Raw genomic sequence first — 12,820 nt, 5'->3', positions numbered from 1 at the left:
AACTAAAAAATATTTTTTTAAAAAAGAAGAAAAACAGAGCATGTGAACCACATTCATGTGGCCAAAGTAGTGATTTTTTTTATTTCAGTTATTTTAAAGAGTGAAGGTTAAGCTGGGCATGGTAGAGCAGGCCTGTAATCCTAGCAACTCAGGAGGTTGAGTCAGGAAGATCACAAGTTCAAAGCCTCAGCAACTTAGTGAGGCCCTAAGCAACTTAGCAAGACCCTATCTCAAATTTTTAAATTTCTAAAAATATAAAAGGATGGGGATGTGGCTCAATGGTTAAGTACCCTGGGCTTTGATCCCTGGTACCAAAATAAATAAATAAAATAGGAGAGTGAAGATCAGACAACAAGTGCTCAGCCTGCTGACACTGGGCATCAGATGCTGACAACCTGGAGCCATGCTGCCACATATCCCAGAAAATAACCTGCTTTGAAAAAAATATCACAACATCCTAATGGCTCACTATTTATAATAGCAAAGGAAGAAAAACAACCTGCATGTGGTTCAGGAGGAGATGGCTTTAATAACTTAACAATCTAATCAGACAGTGGAATACCATGCAGTCCTTAAAATGTTTTCATAAAAAGAAGATACAATGGGAAGATTTGATGAGATACTAGTGTAAGTTTTAAAAAATCAGAGGTATACATAGTACAGCCAGAAGAAAATTGTATATGCATCAAGAAAAAAATAAAGACTGGAATTTAACATCAAAATAGTAAGTGTGTAATGAAACAAGATCTCTGTCTCTTACCATGCACAAAATCAACCTAAGGTGGACCCAAAACCTAGGAATTAGACCAGAAACACTGCAACTGTTAGAAGAAAACAAAGCTTCACCCTCAGACATATTGGCACCAAGACTGCTAAACCTCAAGAAATAAAACCAAGAATCAATAAGTGGGATGGCATCAAATTAAAAAGCTTCTGCACAGCAAAAGAAACAATTAAGAATGTGAAGAAAGAGCCTGCAAAATGGGAGAAAATCTTTGCCAGCTACTCTCCTGACAGGGGATTAATACCCAGAATATATAAAGAACTCAGAAAACTTAACACCAAAAAATCCAATCAATAAACAAGCAAATAAACCAAACATTTCTCAAAAGAAAAAACATAAATGGTCAAAAATATATGAAAAAATTCTACATTCTTAGTAGACAGGGAAATGCAAATTAAAACTACACTGAAATTTTATCTCAGTCTAGTTAGAATGGCATTCATCAAAGAATACAAATAAAAATTGCTGTTGAGGATGTGGGGATTTTAAAGGTACACTTTAACATTGTTGGTGGGACTGTAAATAAGTACAATCACTTTGGAAAGCAATATGGAGAGCCCTCAAGAGGCTAGGAAAGGAATTATTGCCATATAATCCTGCTGTCCCACTTCTTGGTATTTATCCAAAGGAACTAAAATCAGCATACTATAGTGATGAATGCATACCAATTCTCCTAGTAGTACAATTCACAATAGCCACATTATAGAACCAGCCTAGGTGTCCATCAACAGATGAATGGATTATTTTTTAATATGGAATATACACATGATGGAGTTTTGCTCAGCCATGAAGAATGAAATTATGTCATTTGCTGGTAAATGGGTGGAATTTAAGAACATGATGCCAAGTGAAATAAGCTAGACTCAGAAAGTCAAGGAATGTTTCTCTTATTTGAAGAAGCTAGAAAGAAATAAGGGGGAAATGTAGGGGTGGGGAAGAGATATGAAAATTAAAAGGGGAACAATAAAGTAGAGGAAGGGGCTGAGGGAAGGGAGGATAAGGGAAGCAACTTCAAAATGAAATTGATCAATTTATGCTGTATGCATGTATGAATACACTGCAATGAACTCCACTTTAATGTATTGAATGCACCAATTACAGTAAGACTAGTAGAATAGAGGAAGGGGATCAGGAGGAGGGAGGAGGGAAAGGAAAGGGGAAGTACTAGGGAGTGAAAAGAACAAATGATACTATATGCATTTATGATTTATGTCAAAATGAACCCTACTATTATATATAACTGCAATACACTAACAAAAACATAAAAGTATTAAAGAGTATAGCAACTGGGGGAGTGTCTTCCTGTATACTGTAAGACATTTAATATTACAGAAAAAGCTTATTAAAATAAAAAAGGAAATTAAAGTAAGTTTTGGTTATTTGGAAAGGGAAAATAAGGCGTGTGAGTACAAAGGATGTGTGTGCCACTCACGGGGCATCCGTGGCCAGGCACATTCAGATACTCACACTTGCATGCACATGCACACATAACACATACATGCACAAACACACATGCCTTCATGCCTAAGCCAGGGACAAAAAAGGGATCTGGTTAACAAATGATGATTAAAATAAGCATTTTATAACATATATTTTTAATTCATTTTCCAAAGGAAAAAGCCAATAACTCTCTATAACTTCCTAAATTTGGAGTTAGGACTATAAGAGATGGAACCCGGAGTGCTCTACAGGAACTTGCCCAGAGACAGAGCTGCAGCAGGGAGAGTGCCAGGGAAAAAAACAGACCCTTCCTTCGTCCCCAAACAGGGATGATGGCCTTGGGATTACAGGTGCAGCACATGGGTGACAGGTGGGACACTAGAAAGTTGAGCAAGGTGGTGCAAGCCCATTATCCCACCTGCTCAGGAGGCTGAGACAGGAGGATTGCAAGTTTGAGGCCAGCCTGGCAGCTTAGTGAGACCCTGTTACAAAATAAAAAATCATAAGAATGTAGTTCAGTGGCAGAGTGCCCATGGGGTTCAGTCACACACACACACACACACACACACACACACACACCCCGAACTGCAGAAGTCCAAGACACAGAATAAAACAAAACCTCTACATATCTAATTGATGACCATTCAAATGAATTTTGAACTAGAGTATCCTTCTGGGCAAGTGGAGGGGGTGTCTGGAAACATTTATATTTAAAAAGTCTAAAAACAGTACCCCATTTATAGATCAGCGAACAGGCCAGTAGGACAAAGGAAAAATACAGAGTTAGGAAAGGTCAGAGTGATAGCAAGAGATTTCCAGAGAAGAGATCAGGGCAGCACCTCTAGGGAAAGTGGCTTTGTGCTGAGCCTTGCAGAATGGCTGGCTAGGAAACTGAGGAAGACATGGGGAAGAAACAGTCTGCCCCACAGAAAACAACAGGGAGGTCACACATGAGCCATTTTTCAGTGTCTGTAGGAATATGGAACCACATCACATAATGTTTCAAATGTTAAGTTAGGAGTTTGAACTGTAGGCAGTGGGGAAAACACTGAGGGGTTTAGAGTATGTGAGGGTTCACATTGTGTTCACATTGATTTGGTAGCAGTTTATAAAAGGGTTGAGGTGAGCATACTAGTTAGAAGGTAGAAAGAGATGGAGAAAGGGCATTACAGTTAATAATTAGAAAACAAACAACCTCATCAAAGGTGGCAAAAGGGAGCTGGAGTTGTAGCTCAGTGGTGGAGTGTTTGCCTTGTACAAGTGAGGTACTGGGTTCAATCCTCAGCACCACATAAAAGTAAATAAAGTAAAATAAAGACATTATGTCCATCTATAACTAAAAAATCATTTTTAAAAAAGTGGACAAAAGCTGTGAATAGATTTCTCATCCAAGAACTGATCCATGGGATGCTGCTCAGCATGTCACTAGGGAAATGAAAAATTAAAGCCACAGTGAAATATCAATTCATACTCTCCATGACAAAAAATAAAGGCATAGCAATACTGTTGAGGATGTGGAGAAAGGAGAACATTCATACATTGCTGGTGGGAGTGTAAAATGATATAGCCACTTTGAGAAACAGTTTGGTAGTTTCTCAAAAAGTTAAATGTAAGATTATTACACCACCCATCATTTCCACTAAGTGTCTACCCTAAGAGAATCAAAATTAAAAATCTGTGTTCCCACAAAGACTTACATGCAAAAAATCCTGACAGCATTATTCATAATAGCCAAAAATTGAAAAACAATCCCAATAGCCCTCAGCCCATCCATTGTTTGAATGACATATCCATACAATGGAATATTACTTGGTAATAAAAAGGAACAAAGAACTGTATATGCTGCAATAATGGATGCACCTTAAAAGCATTGCACTAAGTGAATGAAATCAGAAATGAGAGACCACTCATTTTATTAAGGTGATGATAATGATCTGAAACTGATTTATGATGATAGCTACATCACTCTGTACATTCATCAAAAAAATATTGAACTGTGTACTTGCATGGTGTGAATTTTACCATATGTAAAATGTAACCCAATAAAGCTGTTTTCACAAGTGATGAGGGAGGTAAAGGAGGAAATAGTAATGAAGGATCAATTTCAGAATTAGCAGCACTCAATCAGCTAGGCTTGTGGAATAAATAGGTGTGAGGAGGGAACTGGAGGAGTCAAGGGTGACTTCCAGTCCTGTGAGCTGGGCAGGAGAGATGGAAAAAGTGTTTAACAACAATTTTTAAAAAAATAAAGTAGGGGCAGGGAGAATAATAATGTGTTTGTTTTAGAAAAGATACAACCAGAATAACACAATTTTCCTTTCCCTTTGAAGTAAAGGTCCCAGAGTTAATTTGTGTGCCCATTTCAGGAATCCCAGCATGTCCAGTTCCAAACCCAAAGGGTCTAGCTTCAAGTCAGATCAAAGCATCTTGGGAGAGTGAACCCCAACACTGGGAAGAGCATCAAAAGGCACTACTAGTTAATCACCATTAGCAATAGAAGAGCCATTTAAAAAACAATGATAAAAACAACCCTGATAATGTGTGCTTAATTTAAAAGTTGTGATCTCTGTAAGGAACTGCCAGAATAAGGTCACCATGGCTAGGAGGAGGAGGTGGGCTGTCTCCACCTAAGCCACATGACTCCGCTGGTGCTGGAGTGACCAAAATTAGGCTGCACGAGTGACAGGAACAGGGGTGATAGGCAGAGAGGCTCACACAGCTCAGGAAAGATCTTCCAAGACCCTGGTGAAGAGGGAAGCTACCTGACTGCTCAGGGGAGACAGGGACTTGCAGCAGGGGCATAGGATCCCAGGATTCATCCAATGAGAGCTTAAAATCAAGGCCAATTTTTCTAAATAGTGTTATTGTTGCCCACACCCTAGATTGTGTCTCTCAGCTGTGTGTTGTCATTTGCGGAGGCCAGGAACCAACAGGGGGAGCTTCTGGTATTTGCAAAGCCTCCACCATCACTGCCCCAAACACTCCCTTTGTCACCCGCCTTTAATCCCCCTAGTCACAACACCTGCCATCACATCTCCATCACCCAAAGAAACCCTGCATTGTTTTAGTCAATATTTCTGATCTACTCACATTTGGCCCATCTAGCTCATGAGTTGGGAATGAGTGTTTCTGGATGGATGGATGAATAGATGGATGGTGGATGGATGGATGGATGGATGATGATGGATGGATGGATGGGAGACATGACCTTGGGGGGAAACAAAAGGGAGGGACCAGGTGGTAGAACTGGAAAATAGGTGCTCGTGGATAGGAAATAATGGCATCTCATACAGTTTCTTTTTAAAAAGACTGAGATAGAGATCAAGCTGTGATCCTTCTTGTTACTTTTCCAACATTAAAAAAAAAGGACTTAAATGTAAAGCTTCATTTAAAGCATAGACAAGTGTCAGGGAATTCAGGAGTTATGGTTTCCACAGCAACATTCACGTGGCTACCCAACTACTATTAAATAAATGAAATTAAGCATTTATATTGCCCTTGACATTCAGCCATATGCTAAGCAATCACTTTATTGGTTTATAATTCCTCACAGCCACCTGTTTCCCAGCCACAGCCTTCTCATTTCCACAATAAGAAACCAAATCTCAGGAGAATAATGAGGCACCGAGAGAACCCCGAGCCATGTGACTAGCTGGCTGATCTGAGTCTCCACATTAACAGGAGAGCAGAGTGAAACGTCACTCATAAGGTTGCTCAGAATGCATGAGAACCAGTCATTATTAAATGCCTACTGTTCATGAGGTCCTGCTAGTGAGTCTTTTCAAACCCCTGCCAATGAGGACTGAGTCACAGGTAACTAAAAATTAATAATAAAAACCAAAGACCTCAGTGTTCTGAATGGGCAAGAACAGATGAAAAGGAGTTGAAAAGAAAGGCCTGTAACCCCCACTTAACTGCATTTTCATGTGACCAAGTTCACTGTGTTCACAGAACTGTGGACATTTACTAAGAGAAAGAAGGAAATAAATTCCCTCAATGATTTAAGAGAAGGGAGCAATACATACCCAGGTCCTATAGGAAAGAAGCCCTGCCCTAGCATCCCTCACTGCTTTTGGATAGTTTCACTTGATCTGCCAGATGAAAAGACTCCCCTAGAGGTTACAGATGTTTGTTTTAGTAAAGCTTTTACCACAGCGAATCTTAGTAAATTTCATCTTTCAGGAAAACACAGGTGCATGGATTGAAAAATATAACCAAAGCCTCTAAGCCACAAATTGGACCTGTGGCCCTTAGTCCAAAGCAGAGAGACCTGAGGCCAGCCTCAGCTATGGTCTTAGTTGTCACCTTGGGGTTTTTTTTAGACCAGGTCTCACTATGTTGTCCAAGCTGGCCCTGAATTCCTGGGCTCAAGTGAGCCTCCTGCCTCAGCCTCCTGAGTAGCTGGGACCATAGGCATGGACCATGGCACCTGGCTTTACTTGTAATCTTAACAAATGATCTTTAAGGAGGAATAAACAGCAACAGATAAGAAGCAGAGATGAGCTAAATTGAGAGGTGTTGCCAACACTCCTGAGAAATGTGAAATAAAGTGTGAAAGCACAGTCTCCAAAGTATAAGAAAATCAAAATCACAAAAGCAAGCCAGAAACATCACATCTCCCACATCAAGGAGAGAGATTTTGAACCAGGTCTACATGGCAGCCATTTAGAAAGCAATTCTCCCTAAAGACAAGCAAGAGATAAAAAGGCTCAAAATTAACATAAACGTGTGCTATATCAAGGCAGGCCCAATTCCTACAGGAAGCATTTCCCAGTTCATTCCACTTACACAAAACATTCTCCACAATCCCTCCAAAACTACAATCTTATTTACCCAGCGTCCCTAATAACTAACAATATGATTGAGCTGTCATAGGTTTTCATTTGCCCTCTTTTCCCTGCTAAGCCCTGAGTTCTCCCTAACACCATGAATAAAAATAAATAAATAAAGACAAACAAACAAACAAAACCCTCAGACTACAAAGTGAGACAACCTGAGTTCAAATTCTGGCCCCACAGCCAGCCTTCTAGGTCTGCAACCTTGGGTAAGGTACTAAAGAGTCCTAAAGCCATTGAGCAATGCTAAGGTACAAAATGATTGTTAATTACAGAGCTCCAACTTAAGGTTTGAGATGTCCATTTGTACATTTAATGGTTCAATGTCAAATGCACGGTGCCCATGAGTCTGTGAGTTCCCTGAGGCCAGTGGCCAGGTTCTTAATCTTTAAATCCCTAACACTCAGCATGACACTGAATATTACATGCATATGGAGGAAATCAATGTGTGTCCTGATTCAAATGCTTTTTGAGGGAAATAGTTCTGGGGATAGAAACCAGGGACTTATGCATTCTAGGCAAACACTCTATCACTGAGCTTCAGCCCCAGTTCCTCTAGTTCTTTATATGAAACTTAATCTACAATATTGCATTCTGTTCTGAACATCTTGTAGCCCAAAAAGATAAATGTAGCCTGTGATTGCAGTAATTAAAAAACTTAAGAAAAGATGGCTTCCAAGTGAAGATCAAAGCAACTAGAATACACACGAAATCTTAAAGTGCTCAGCTATGGTCTTAGTTGTCAAGACTGTTTTCAGTGAGTCCGTTCCTAAGGGTGAGAACAAAAACAGAAACACATTTAGTTCTCGAAGATTAAAATTAAGAGTGATAGCTTTAAATTAAAGTGAAGAAGGTGCATGGTTTCAAGGTAAAAATAATGACTGCAAAAGCTGGCAGACTGCAGTCAGCTTCCTTTGCTACCAGAGACAAGTCCATCACCACTGAATTTTAAATGACACCTGGAAGATCCTCTAGTGCAATGTTCAATTTTCTGCCAGCAGAGAACATCACTCTTCAGCAGCTGGGGTTTCAGAATAGCTCATACTAAGTGATTAGGATTCCCCACACCCCCGTTATCCTATGAGTAAAGTTAACACAGTTATTTCACTTTTAACTACGAGAAGCCCCCAAACACAAAAAGGTTAAATAATATGCTGAACATCGTGAGAGAAGTCAACAGGGCAAGGAAAGGATTAGAATTCCAAATCACAAAACATACTTCTCTCTACTTACTTTTCTCCTCTCTCCAGGATTCCCTGACCCAGGGGGATATGCCACTTGAGACATATTCCTAGCTTGTTTTTAAAATTCTCAAGCATTACATTCAGGTAATCTTGCTTGTTTTTATGTTATTAACAAGTTTACATAGATTTAGAAAACTCTTCCCTCATGCATGTTCTTATAGCTGACATCCAAGGATCCCTAGAACTGTTATTTTTGCTTCGGGGGGACAATGGAATCTAAGGTTTATGAACTCCAGCTCCAGGGCTGGGGTATGGCTCAGTGGCAGGGCACTTGCCTCATGTGCATGGCCCTGGGTTCTCCCTAACACCATGAATTAAAAAAAATAAAAATAAAAACAAACAAACAAAAAACCCTCAGGCTACAAAGTGAGACAACCTGAGTTCAAATTCTTGCCCCTCAGCCCTCTAGGTCTGCAAACTTGGGTAATTTGCTTAGTCTGCAACTTTCTCCTAATCTATAAAATGAAGAGGAATAATAACGCTTATGTCATGAAGACTAAATTATATAATTTGTATAAAAGTCTTATATACTTAGTGCTTGACACACACTATACCTATAAGCATTTCATCTCTGATTACCTTTTTTTTTTTTTCTTTTCTTTTTTGTTACTGGGGATTTAACCCAGTTGTGTGTTACCACTGAGCTACTTCCTCACCCTTTTTGTTTTTTATTTTGAGACAAGGTCTTGCTAATTTGCTTAGGGCCTTGTTAAGTTGCTGAGGCTGACCTCAAACTTGCAATCCTCCTGCCTCCATATAATTACCTTTTGGAAATTCAAGGTAGACATTCTCATCACATGGAAATGCTGAAGTCCAACAAACCCCAATCCTTGAAATTAGTATCATTAATCTCTTTCTGGAGAAAAATCTCTCTTCCACTGTAAAAATATAAATGCAGAGCTGGGGTTGTAGCTCATTGGTAGAGCACTTTCCTAGCACATGTGAGGCATTGGGTTCAATCCCCAGCACCACATATAAATAAATAAAATAAAGGTATTGTGTCTATCTACACCTAAGAAAGTATTTTTTTTAATGTAAAAGTGAAGAAAAATTAAGAAAACACGGTGGACACTGTCTACTTCTAAGGGTTGTCAGCCCCTTCTATAGTAATCTGCCCTTTGTATTTGCAGGAGCTAGAAGCCGAGGCACTATGTTTTCCAGGACACCCACCAGGAGGGTTCCCAGAAGGGGCACTCAAGTGAGGTTTGAAATTGGAAGATTTACAAACCCTCTAGCCTCCCCCACCACCACCACCCCACCCCCGCTGTCAGCAGTGGGGAAGCCTGGCAGATAAGAATTTTGCTCTAGCATCAGTGAGTCCTACCTTAGTTGCTGGAGGCAAATGTGATACTGGCAGTGATTCCTGCAGGTTCTATTAAGTTCCTGTTTTCCTAGAAGCTAGAGGTGGGCCTGACAGCTAGTGATGGCTTTCCCTTACCTTTGTATCGCCACTCTGTCATTTTGCAAGCCCCTAATTCCTTGCACAGCAGCCCCCCCTCTTCCAAGGGTGATACATTCTAAGACCCTTCAGTGGGCATATAACTGAACCCAATCTATATTATGGGTTTTTTTTCCTGTACCTACATACCCATGCTAGTTTAATTTATCAGTAAGAGTAAGAGACCAACAACAATAACTAAAGATAAAATAGAGCACTTTGGACGGGCAATATGCTGACACAGCAACACTTGGTCTGATAACCAAAATGGCCACCCAGTGACCAACAGGCAACTACCATATACAGCATGGACATGCTGAACAAGGGGCCAATTCAGGTCTCAGGCAAGAAGGAGCAGAATGGCACAAGATATCATCACACTATTCAGAATGGTGCACAATGTAAAACTTAAAAATTGTTTATTTCTAAAATTTTCCTCATAATATTTTTGGGCTGTGGTTGAGGAAGGGTAATAAAGTAGCAGAAAGTAGATAAGTGAGACTACTGTATCAATCTCTTCTTCTTTGAAATACCTGGTGTGGTTTCTGCTTCCCTGACTGATTCTTTGCCTGATGTGGTGACAATTTATTGAATGTCTAGGAGCAAGGCATTGTTCTGTGTGTTTGGAAATAAGCAACAAGCCTAACAGAAAGGCTAATTCTTCTGGAACTTAGGTTTTAGTGGGGACAACAAACTGTTAATAAATTAATAACCTAACAAATATGGTAGGGTTGGTAAGTACAAGGCAAGTGGGGCAGATTGTGTGGGGTGGGGTAAGGGGCAGAAACAGAGACCACGTACGATGTCATCGCTATAATCGAGATGAGAGAGAGATGGCCTGGACCAGGCTGATAGCCTGAAGGTGCTCAGTGCTGACTAGGTGTCTGTGTGTGTCAAATGCAGATCTATTTTTAAATGGTGGTAAAATACACATAATTTTACAATTTTCTTTCTTAAGCCCTTTTTTTTCTGTACTGGGATTAAACCCACTGAGGGCTTTACCACTGAACTACATCCCTTTTTATTTTTTTATTTTGAGACAGGCCCTCACTAAGATGCTGAGGGCCTCACCAAGTTGCTGAGGCTGACCTTGAACTTATGATCCTCCTGCCTCAGTCTTCCCAGTCACTGAGATTACAGGTGTACACCACCACGTCCAGGGGTCTTAAGCATTTTTAGTTCAGTGGCATTTCTAACTATACACTTCAGTGACATTAAATATATTCACACTGTTGTACAAGCATCACCACAATCCATCTCCTGAGCTCATTTCATTTTGTAAAACTGAAACTCTGTGCCCATTCAACAATTACTCCTCAATCCTCACCCTCATCCCCTGGCAAACAAGATTCTCTCTATGGATTTAACTATTATAACACCTCAGATAAGTAGAATTATACAGTATTTGCCTTCTGCGACTGTTTTATCACACTTAGCATCCATGTCGATTGGCCATAAGTTCATCCACATTGGCTGGTCAAAGGAGGGTAGAATTTGGCAGACTGGATGAAGAGTGAGAAGGAGAAAGAGAAGAGGCAAGGATAATCCTACAATTCAGGGCCTGAGTTGGGTGAATAGCATGCTTACTGGAGAGTTGAGCTAAAACTTTGGTCCATGAGATGTCTCACTTCCAATGTGTTCTCCCATCTCTTCCAACACCCACACCACTGCCCCCGCTCTTGGTGGACAGGGGAGTCTTCAGGACTTACTACAGTTTATGTGTCAACAAAGACTGATGAAATATTTAAATCCTTCTATGGCCCAACTGAAAGGCAAATGTGGATACCCATCCTCCCATTCCCCAGTATATGTGAAACGGAAAATTTGAGGGAAGAAAAATATCAGAGAATAAATGAGCATCTCATCTCAGTCACTGACCTGCCTGGCCTCAAAACTAACAGAGCATCAAGAACTACCATGAGATAAGAGGCTGAGAGAATCATGTGCACAGTATCTTATCCTAAATAAGGAGTGAGCAGCCAGCAAGAAAATCTTTCCCCCTGAATCTGGTCCCACTGGTGCTGTGCTTCACGAATAAATAAGATCTCAGGGCCAGTTGCTTTCCTTTTTTCCTCTTTACAGCTACTACCTTCGATCAATGCTCATTTCCTCATAACTGCAGTGATGGCAGTGGCCTCCCTGTGGGACGCTGCCTCTGATCTCATCCCACCCCCATCAAACCTCACAAGTAGCTGCAGGTGACTGTTCCTCAAGCCCAACTTGGCAGTGCCATTCCCTGCTCAAAGCTATAAGGGTACTAACATGTAGGTCACTAGTGACAGGGTAGGAGATTTATTCTGGGGGGTGCACTAAAGTTTTTGGAGGCGCTCTTTCCAACTATTCCACTCCCTGTAGATTCTTGAGCCACCCCCACTCCCCAGGATGTGCCTTCTCTTTCAATCTAAGAATGTATCTGCAGGGTAAAATTCTTGGTTTGGTCCTTAAGGCCCTCCATAAACCAGCCTCAACCAACCTCACCATGCCTAATCCCAACTACTTTCCTCCACAGACTCTAACCTACAACCCATGGAACCACTCACTCACTATCCCCCTTACATGCCATGAGCTCTGTTACAGTTTAGCTAACTATCCTCCAAAGACCCATATGCTAAAGCTTGGTTTCCAGCTTATAATACTGTTGGGAAGTGATAGAACCATTAAGAGGTGGGGCTCAGTGGTAAGAACTTAGATCAATGGGGACATTCCCTTGAAGGGGATATTGGAACCCCAGCTACTTCCTGTCTTTTGTTTTCCAGCAGCCATGGGGTGAACAGTGTCCTCTGCCATGCATTCCTGCCACGAGGGACTGCCTTGCCTAAGCCCAAAGCAACAGGACCAGCAGATCATGGACTGAAACCTCTGAAACCATGAGCCCAACTTTTCCTAAGTTGTCTATCTCAGGTATTGGCCACAGCAATGGAAATCTAACACTAGCTCCCCCATGCCTCAGTTCTGCTTTTGCCTGTGCCCAGAAGGACTTTCCTCCTACGCCACACATTCAGACCCTCCCTCCAGGAAGCTTTCTGTGATCCCTCCCACTGAATTCTCTGTATCACCTTTCTCAGGACTCCCTTCTCAA

This window comes from Marmota flaviventris, chromosome 12 (genome assembly GCF_047511675.1).
Source record: "Marmota flaviventris isolate mMarFla1 chromosome 12, mMarFla1.hap1, whole genome shotgun sequence".
Lineage (NCBI taxonomy): Eukaryota > Metazoa > Chordata > Mammalia > Rodentia > Sciuridae > Marmota > Marmota flaviventris.
This window is presented reverse-complemented; position numbering follows the sequence as displayed.